The 8,186-nt window shown below is 58.8% G+C and overlaps 2 non-coding genes across 2 annotated transcripts; both read left to right on the top strand.

The window, feature by feature from the left end:
- Positions 1-4,941: 4,941 nt before the first annotated feature.
- LOC145654778 (18S ribosomal RNA) lies at positions 4,942-6,780 on the top strand. Its single transcript, XR_014120976.1, has one exon. It is a non-coding gene; the product is annotated as an 18S ribosomal RNA (ribosomal RNA).
- An 882-nt stretch (positions 6,781-7,662) lies between these two features.
- On the top strand, positions 7,663-7,816 carry LOC145654765 (5.8S ribosomal RNA). Its single transcript, XR_014120964.1, has one exon. It is a non-coding gene; the product is annotated as a 5.8S ribosomal RNA (ribosomal RNA).
- The last annotated feature ends 370 nt before the right edge of the window (positions 7,817-8,186 follow it).

The following is an 8,186-nucleotide window of genomic DNA, read 5'->3' as shown; positions in this document are numbered from 1 at the left end:
GTCTGGAAGTCTGGTAGTAGTAGTAGTAGTATGATTTAAAGGCACAAAGTGATTGAAGTGTGCCCAGGCCCAGAGCTACTTTGCTGTGCATGACTGTGTTTGACCTCTTGGCTCTGGAAGTCTATTTCTAGGCTTATATAAAGGGTCAAACTTCTTGAAGTGTGCCCAGGCCCAGAGCTACTTTGCTGTGTATGACTGTGTGACCTCTTGGCCCTGGAATTCTGGTGGTAGTAGTAGTATGATTTAAAGGCACAAAGTGAATGAAGTGTGCCCAGGCCCAGAGCTACTTTGCTGGGCATGACTGTGTTTGACCTCTTGGGCCTGGAAGTCTATTTCTAGGCTTATATAAAGGGTCAAACTTCTTGAAGTGTGCCCAGGCCCAGAGCTACTTTGCTGTGTATGACTGTGTGACCTCTTGGCCCTGGAATTCTGGTGGTAGTAGTAGTATGATTTAAAGGCACAAAGTGAATGAAGTGTGCCCAGGCCCAGAGCTACTTTGCTGGGCATGACTGTGTTTGACCTCTTGGGCCTGGAAGTCTGGTAGTAGTAGTATGATTTAAAGGCACAAAGTGATTGAAGTGTGCCCAGGCCCAGAGCTACTTTGCTGGGCATGAATGTGTTTGACCTCTTGGGCCTGGAAGTCTGGTGGTAGTAGTAGTATGATTTAAAGGTACAAAGTGAATGAAGTGTGCCCAGGCCCAGAGCTACTTTGCTGGGCATGACTGTGTTTGACCTCTTGGGCCTGGAAGTCTGGTGGTAGTAGTAGTATGATTTAAAGGTACAAAGTGAATGAAGTGTGCCCAGGCCCAGAGCCAGGCCTGGGCAGCAGGGGGCGCTCCTGGCCATGCCCAGCGAGTTTCGTGCGAATCGGACCTGGTCCGGAAGAGATACGAAGGGAAAACTCATTACTCGTCGGGGTGGCACATCCAGGCTCTCGACCCTCCCAAAGCGTCCGACCAGGGTGCACCCTGCCGGGCATGGTTAGCCGCCAGCCCCCTTCCTGGAGGTCTGGTTGGCACGGGGTTTTGATTTTTCGGTTTCATATCTCTGGGCTCCTTGGGAGCAGAAAGTCGGTTGAGGGCCCTTTGGAAAGAGCCGGGGCTGCCGTTTAACGCTGTCCAAGCGGCAGGCGAAGCGCACCCACCGTTTTTACGCTATGATTTTTTAAAACCGCCGGGGCGGCAAACACAGGGCCGGTCGGGTTTGAAGACGAATATCTCTTCGGCCCTTGGGAGGAGAGAAGCAGCGCGGGTCACCTTTGAACGCGCTCGCTGCCAGGAACGTCTGGCGTAAAAGTTTCGTGGGAATCGGACGTTCCTAGGCTGAGAAGCGAGCGCCCGCCCTCGGGCGGTCGGGGGCCCCTTTCTCATTCCCCGTCTGGGCTAAAAATACGAGGTCAGACCCGATGGACTCGGGAGACTGGAGAGTACCAGGGAGACCCTGGAAGCAGGCGACCCGACCCACGCTTCGCTGTCTCCTCGGCCCTCGGGAGTAGAAGCGCGGGGACGGTGGCGTGGGCAGCAGGGGGCGCTCCTGGCCATGCCCAGCGAGTTTCGTGCGAATCGGACCTGGTCCGGAAGAGATACGAAGGGAAAACTCATTACTCGTCGGGGTGGCACATCCAGGCTCTCGACCCTCCCAAAGCGTCCGACCAGGGTGCACCCTGCCGGGCATGGTTAGCCGCCAGCCCCCTTCCTGGAGGTCTGGTTGGCACGGGGTTTTGATTTTTCGGTTTCATATCTCTGGGCTCCTTGGGAGCAGAAAGTCGGTTGAGGGCCCTTTGGAAAGAGCCGGGGCTGCCGTTTAACGCTGTCCAAGCGGCAGGCGAAGCGCACCCACCGTTTTTACGCTATGATTTTTTAAAACCGCCGGGGCGGCAAACACAGGGCCGGTCGGGTTTGAAGACGAATATCTCTTCGGCCCTTGGGAGGAGAGAAGCAGCGCGGGTCACCTTTGAACGCGCTCGCTGCCAGGAACGTCTGGCGTAAAAGTTTCGTGGGAATCGGACGTTCCTAGGCTGAGAAGCGAGCGCCCGCCCTCGGGCGGTCGGGGGCCCCTTTCTCATTCCCCGTCTGGGCTAAAAATACGAGGTCGGACCCGATGGACTCGGGAGACTGGAGAGTACCAGGGAGACCCTGGAAGCAGGCGACCCGACCCACGCTTCGCTGTCTCCTCGGCCCTCGGGAGTAGAAGCGCGGGGACGGTGGCGTGGGCAGCAGGGGGCGCTCCTGGCCATGCCCAGCGAGTTTCGTGCGAATCGGACCTGGTCCGGAAGAGATACGAAGGGAAAACTCATTACTCGTCGGGGTGGCACATCCAGGCTCTCGACCCTCCCAAAGCGTCCGACCAGGGTGCACCCTGCCGGGCATGGTTAGCCGCCAGCCCCCTTCCTGGAGGTCTGGTTGGCACGGGGTTTTGATTTATCGGTTTCATATCTCTGGGCTCCTTGGGAGCAGAAAGTCGGTTGAGGGCCCTTTGGAAAGAGCCGGGGCTGCCGTTTAACGCTGTCCAAGCGGCAGGCGAAGCGCACCCACCGTTTTTACGCTATGATTTTTTAAAACCGCCGGGGCGGCAAACACAGGGCCGGTCGGGTTTGAAGACGAATATCTCTTCGGCCCTTGGGAGGAGAGAAGCAGCGCGGGTCACCTTTGAACGCGCTCGCTGCCAGGAACGTCTGGCGTAAAAGTTTCGTGGGAATCGGACGTTCCTAGGCTGAGAAGCGAGCGCCCGCCCTCGGGCGGTCGGGGGCCCCTTTCTCATTCCCCGTCTGGGCTAAAAATACGAGGTCGGACCCGATGGACTCGGGAGACTGGAGAGTACCAGGGAGACCCTGGAAGCAGGCGACCCGACCCACGCTTCGCTGTCTCCTCGGCCCTCGGGAGTAGAAGCGCGGGGACGGTGGCGTGGGCAGCAGGGGGCGCTCCTGGCCATGCCCAGCGAGTTTCGTGCGAATCGGACCTGGTCCGGAAGAGATACGAAGGGAAAACTCATTACTCGTCGGGGTGGCACATCCAGGCTCTCGACCCTCCCGAAGTGTCCGACCAGGGTGCACCCTGCTGGGCTAAGAGAACAGCCAGGTGAACCCTGGAGGTTCCGAACTCCAGACCCCTGGACCCGACGGCTCAGTCCGCCTCAGGTGCACTACAGAGGTCCTCGGGCTGTCCCTGAGTGCATTAAAACGGAAATCAGAATTACTCCCCCGGGTGGCACTTCCAGGCTCTCGACCCTCCCAAAGTGTCCGACCAGGGTGCACCCTGCTGGGCATGGTTAGCCGCCAGCCCCCTTCCTGGAGGTCTGGTTGGCACGGGGTTTTGCAAATAGGTCCCGTCGGGTATATGGGAGAGCAAAGAGAATCAATGGGGTCCAAGCACTAAATTCATCCAGTGGCGTTCTCTGGAAGCCCAAGGGGAGTCCGAGGGGTGTTCGGCCGGCAAGGGGAGCTCTCCCTCGGACACATGATCAAACGCCTGTCCCCTACCGGAAAGTGGTGTGCTCTGGATGCCCCCCCCCCCCATCCCCCGAGGGGGGTGCTTATCCCGCGAGGGGAGCCCTCCTCGGGTTAAGTGAACCATCATGCCGATTCCCCTATGGAAGTGGGCACATCCAGGCACACAGTCTGCTTTGCTCTCCCCGACCCGAGTGCGTCTGTTGGGCTGAGTGTACGCCCAGGCAACTGGATCCAATGGCTCAGTCCGCCGCAGCGTGCTTCGACGATGGGTCGTACAGCCATGCCACCAGGGTGGGCGTGTTTGTAAATGTACCAGTGGATTCTCGTCGGCCTGCCACATCCATGGTATCGACCCACCAGGCCTGTCCGACCAGGGGTTGACCCTGGACGGGCACGGTCTGTGGTTTGGCCCTTGTCCTAGATGAAATCGGGCACGGGGTTTTCTGGCCAGGTACCATCGGGTTACTGGGAGAGCGGCTTCGGTCTCCAGGTGAGACCAATGGTGAAGCAGCACGAGGCAATGGAGAGCATGCAAAGCGATGGGGAAGCCATGCACGGCAATGGCCACGAAAAAAAAAAAAAAATCACCACGGAAGGAACGTGAAGAACAAGGAGGAGTGTAGTGACACTGCCCAAAGCTGCCCGGTGTTGCAGGGGTCTATTGGTGTGTTGCTTCCTTGTTTGGTAGAGTGGAGTACCAGACCCGCCAGGGGTAGGCAAACCATTCCCCCTACGGTAAGTGAGGAGCCAGCCATTTGACGAGCGGGTGTCCACGTGTACGGGTGCGAGCGCTATCCCCCACACGGGGTTAGGCCACGGCCTTAGGTGGACGTCTGCCGACCAGCCCCGGCTGATCCAGAACTTCTGATGTGGAGAGCGGTTTTGACAGATCCTCCCTGGTTCTAGCGGGTCAAGCCTCTGATGGGGGGTGGGGGTTATTTGTAACCCATCCCAGAACTCTCTGGGGGAGACTCAGACGGCCAGTCTGTCTACTCAGTTGTCCTATACTGGTGTCTGTGGTTTGGGAGGAAGGGAGTGCCCTGCTTTGTTGGCCTCCTCTTCAAACCTACCTGGGCCCACGAATCACTCTTCTTGGTTACATCACGAAACGTAGGTTGAGCGAGGCTAGGGGGGAGGGAATTCGACGAGGTCTTTCCCTTGTCCCCCCACCAGCGGCCAACGAAAATCAAAACGGCGTGAAGAGAGGGAACGCCGAAAGCACCTGGAGTCGGCCGTCCGCACCTCCGGAGGAGGTGGACGGGGTACGGTGCGGGCATGACCGGATGGGACAGCTTTGCATCAAGGTGAGAGGTCGGCGTCCGAAGGCCAGAGGGCGGTGCGCGAGCACGTTTACACTGGCCGCGGAAGCTGTCCTGGGTAGCCCTGTATGGCGTCTGGACCTGACGGCGCACGCACTTACAACCCGCTGCTTCCTAGCCCCCGGAAGGGGAGGCGGATGTCACTCGTGGTTCATCCCAGACCACGGTGCAAACTACCTGGTTGATCCTGCCAGTAACATATGCTTGTCTCAAAGATTAAGCCATGCAGGTCTAAGTGCACACGGCCGGTACAGTGAAACTGCGAATGGCTCATTAAATCAGTTATGGTTCCTTTGATCGCTCCACACGTTACTCGGATAACTGTGGTAATTCTAGAGCTAATACATGCAAACGAGCGCTGACCCTTCGGGGGATGCGTGCATTTATCAGACCCAAAACCCATCCGGGGGGCTCGGGCCCCCCGGCCGCTTTGGTGACTCTAGATAACCTCGGGCCGATCGCGCGCCCTCCGCGGCGGCGACGTCTCATTCGAATGTCTGCCCTATCAACTTTCGATGGTACCATAGTCGGCTACCATGGTGACCACGGGTAACGGGGAATCAGGGTTCGATTCCGGAGAGGGAGCCTGAGAAACGGCTACCACATCCAAGGAAGGCAGCAGGCGCGCAAATTACCCATTCCCGACACGGGGAGGTAGTGACGAAAAATAACGATACAGGTCTCTTTCGAGGCCCTGTAATCGGAATGAGCGTATCCTAAACCCATGGGTGAGGACCCATTGGAGGGCAAGTCTGGTGCCAGCAGCCGCGGTAATTCCAGCTCCAATAGCGTATATTAAAGTTGCTGCAGTTAAAAAGCTCGTAGTTGGATGTCGGGAGTGGGCTGGCGGTCCGCCGCGAGGCGTGCCACCGCCTGTCTCAGACCCTGTCTCCCGGTGCCCCCCGGATGCCCTTGGCTGGGTGTCCGGACGGGGCTCGGAGCGTTTACTTTGAAAAAATTAGAGTGTTCAAAGCGGGCCCGCTTCTCGCCTGAATACCTGAGCTAGGAATAATGGAATAGGACTCCGGTTCTATTTTGTGGGTTTCCTGAACCAGGGCCATGATTAAGAGGGACGGCCGGGGGCATTCGTATTGCGCCGCTAGAGGTGAAATTCTTGGACCGGCGCAAGACGGACGAAAGCGAAAGCATTTGCCAAGAATGTTTTCATTAATCAAGAACGAAAGTCGGAGGTTCGAAGACGATCAGATACCGTCGTAGTTCCGACCGTAAACTATGCCGACCCGCGATCCGGCGGCGTTATTCCCATGACCCGCCGGGCAGCGTGAGGGAAACCACGAGTCTGTGGGTTCCGGGGGGAGTATGGTTGCAAAGCTGAAACTTAAAGGAATTGACGGAAGGGCACCACCAGGAGTGGAGCCTGCGGCTTAATTTGACTCAACACGGGAAACCTCACCCGGCCCGGACACGGAAAGGATTGACAGATTGATAGCTCTTTCTCGATTCTGTGGGTGGTGGTGCATGGCCGTTCTTAGTTGGTGGAGCGATTTGTCTGGTTAATTCCGATAACGAACGAGACTCCGGCATGCTAAATAGTTACGCGGCCCTCCGCGGTCGGCGTCAAACTTCTTAGAGGGACAAGTGGCGTTCAGCCACGCGAGATGGAGCAATAACAGGTCTGTGATGCCCTTAGATGTCCGGGGCTGCACGCGCGCCACAATGGTTGGATCAGCGTGTGCCTACCCTACACCGAGAGGTGCGGGTAATCCGCTGAACCCCATTCGTGATGGGGACTGGGGATTGCAATTATTCCCCATGAACGAGGAATTCCCAGTAAGCGCGGGTCATAAGCTCGCGTTGATTAAGTCCCTGCCCTTTGTACACACCGCCCGTCGCTACTACCGATCGGATGGTTTAGTGAGGTCCTCGGATCGGCCCCGCCGGGGCTCCTCGCGGGCCTTGGCGGAGCGCCGAGAAGTCGATCAAACTTGACTATCTAGAGGAAGTAAAAGTCGTAACAAGGTTTTCGTAGGTGAACCTGCGAAAGGATCATTAACGGGTAACGCTGTCCGGCGTGCCTCCTCTCCCGACCCCCTCGACTTCGCCGTCCCCCCGCGTCGGGGCCCAGGGTCGAAAGGGTCTTCGGGGTTGCTGTTACACGTGGTCGCTTGCAGGTCAGGCTGGACAGAAGGCATAAAGGAGGAGCCTAGTCCCTCCCACCCCTTCCTCGTCCTCCGCCTCTTCCTCCGCGTCGTCCTTCAGCACCCCCCCCCCGCAGGCCCCGGTATTCTCTGGGTTCCAGCGCGAGAGACGCGTCGTTCAAAAAACTCGGCGTCCCCGCTCGTCGGGCGAAGGCCGGTTTCCCCTCACCTTGCCGGCAGGAGAAGCGCCTGCGAGTCGAGCGGGTCGTACGGGTCCGTCCCGCGCCCTCCCTCTCGCTCGCACGGCCGCTGCCTCCGTCCACCGCGAGGGGTTTTCCTATTTTGTTGTCCTTGTCATTCATCCCCGTCCCCTTGCTCGCTGACGAGCGGACTTTCCGGGGGGGGTTGCGAGCGCTGCTCCTCGTGGGGCAGGCCATGGCCCTTCCTGTGTTCGTCCGCCCACCGGCGTCCTGGGGCGTGGTGGTGGTGGGTGGCGCAGCCGGTTCCCCTGCTTCTCTCTCTCAGAAAGGAGTCTCAGGGGGACCCCCGGCAGGTACCTAGGGCTTGGCCCACGCTACGTGAGTTCCACCCCTTTCGAGGGGTCGGACGGGGCGGGCGCGGAGGGCCGCGGTTCAAAGACTGACTCGTCTGCCACGTGGGGCGTGTGGGCAAAGCGCAACCCCGCGCCCGTTTCAACACTCGCAGACGGGGGCGCCTGACCGGTTGGTGAAACCTTTTAAACCTGTCTTTGTAGTCGTGGTGAAAGACCTAAACTGAGCCTGAAATAAAAGAGTACAACTCTTAGCGGTGGATCACTTGGCTCGTGCGTCGATGAAGAACGCAGCCAGCTGCGAGAACTAATGTGAATTGCAGGACACATTGATCATCGACATTTCGAACGCACATTGCGGCCCCGGGTCCATCCCGGGGCTACGCCTGTCTGAGGGTCGCTATTCCTATCTGTCGGACCTGCCTTCTCAGGCGGGACCGCGGTTGGAGGTTCGTAGGTGGGGGGGTGCCCCCTGGCCTCCGTCTTCCTAAAAGCAGACGGTTCCCGGTCGCTGTCTCGGTGAGATCCGGTCGGTGGGTTCGCTGCGGTTGAGTGCCCGTTCTCCGTGCACAAGCTTCTCCTCCCCCGCTTCGGTTCGTTTCGGTTCGTTTCGGCTCCGCTCCTGGCCTGGCCAGGAACGTGGTCCCCTGCGCCCGAGAAAGAAGCGAGCGTGGCTGCCGGTGGGTTCTCTCCGCTTTGGCTGCCCACGTTTTCGCTTCTTTTCTCACCCCCTGCGCAGGCGGATCACGGAAAGGTGTCTGTTCTGTTCC

The sequence above is a fragment of the Electrophorus electricus genome, unplaced genomic scaffold, assembly GCF_041902795.1.
Source record: "Electrophorus electricus isolate QZ-2024a unplaced genomic scaffold, ASM4190279v1 Scaffold153, whole genome shotgun sequence".
Taxonomy (NCBI): Eukaryota; Metazoa; Chordata; class Actinopteri; order Gymnotiformes; family Gymnotidae; genus Electrophorus; species Electrophorus electricus.
Note: the sequence above shows the minus strand (reverse complement) of the source record. Positions and strands in the feature narration are given on the sequence as shown.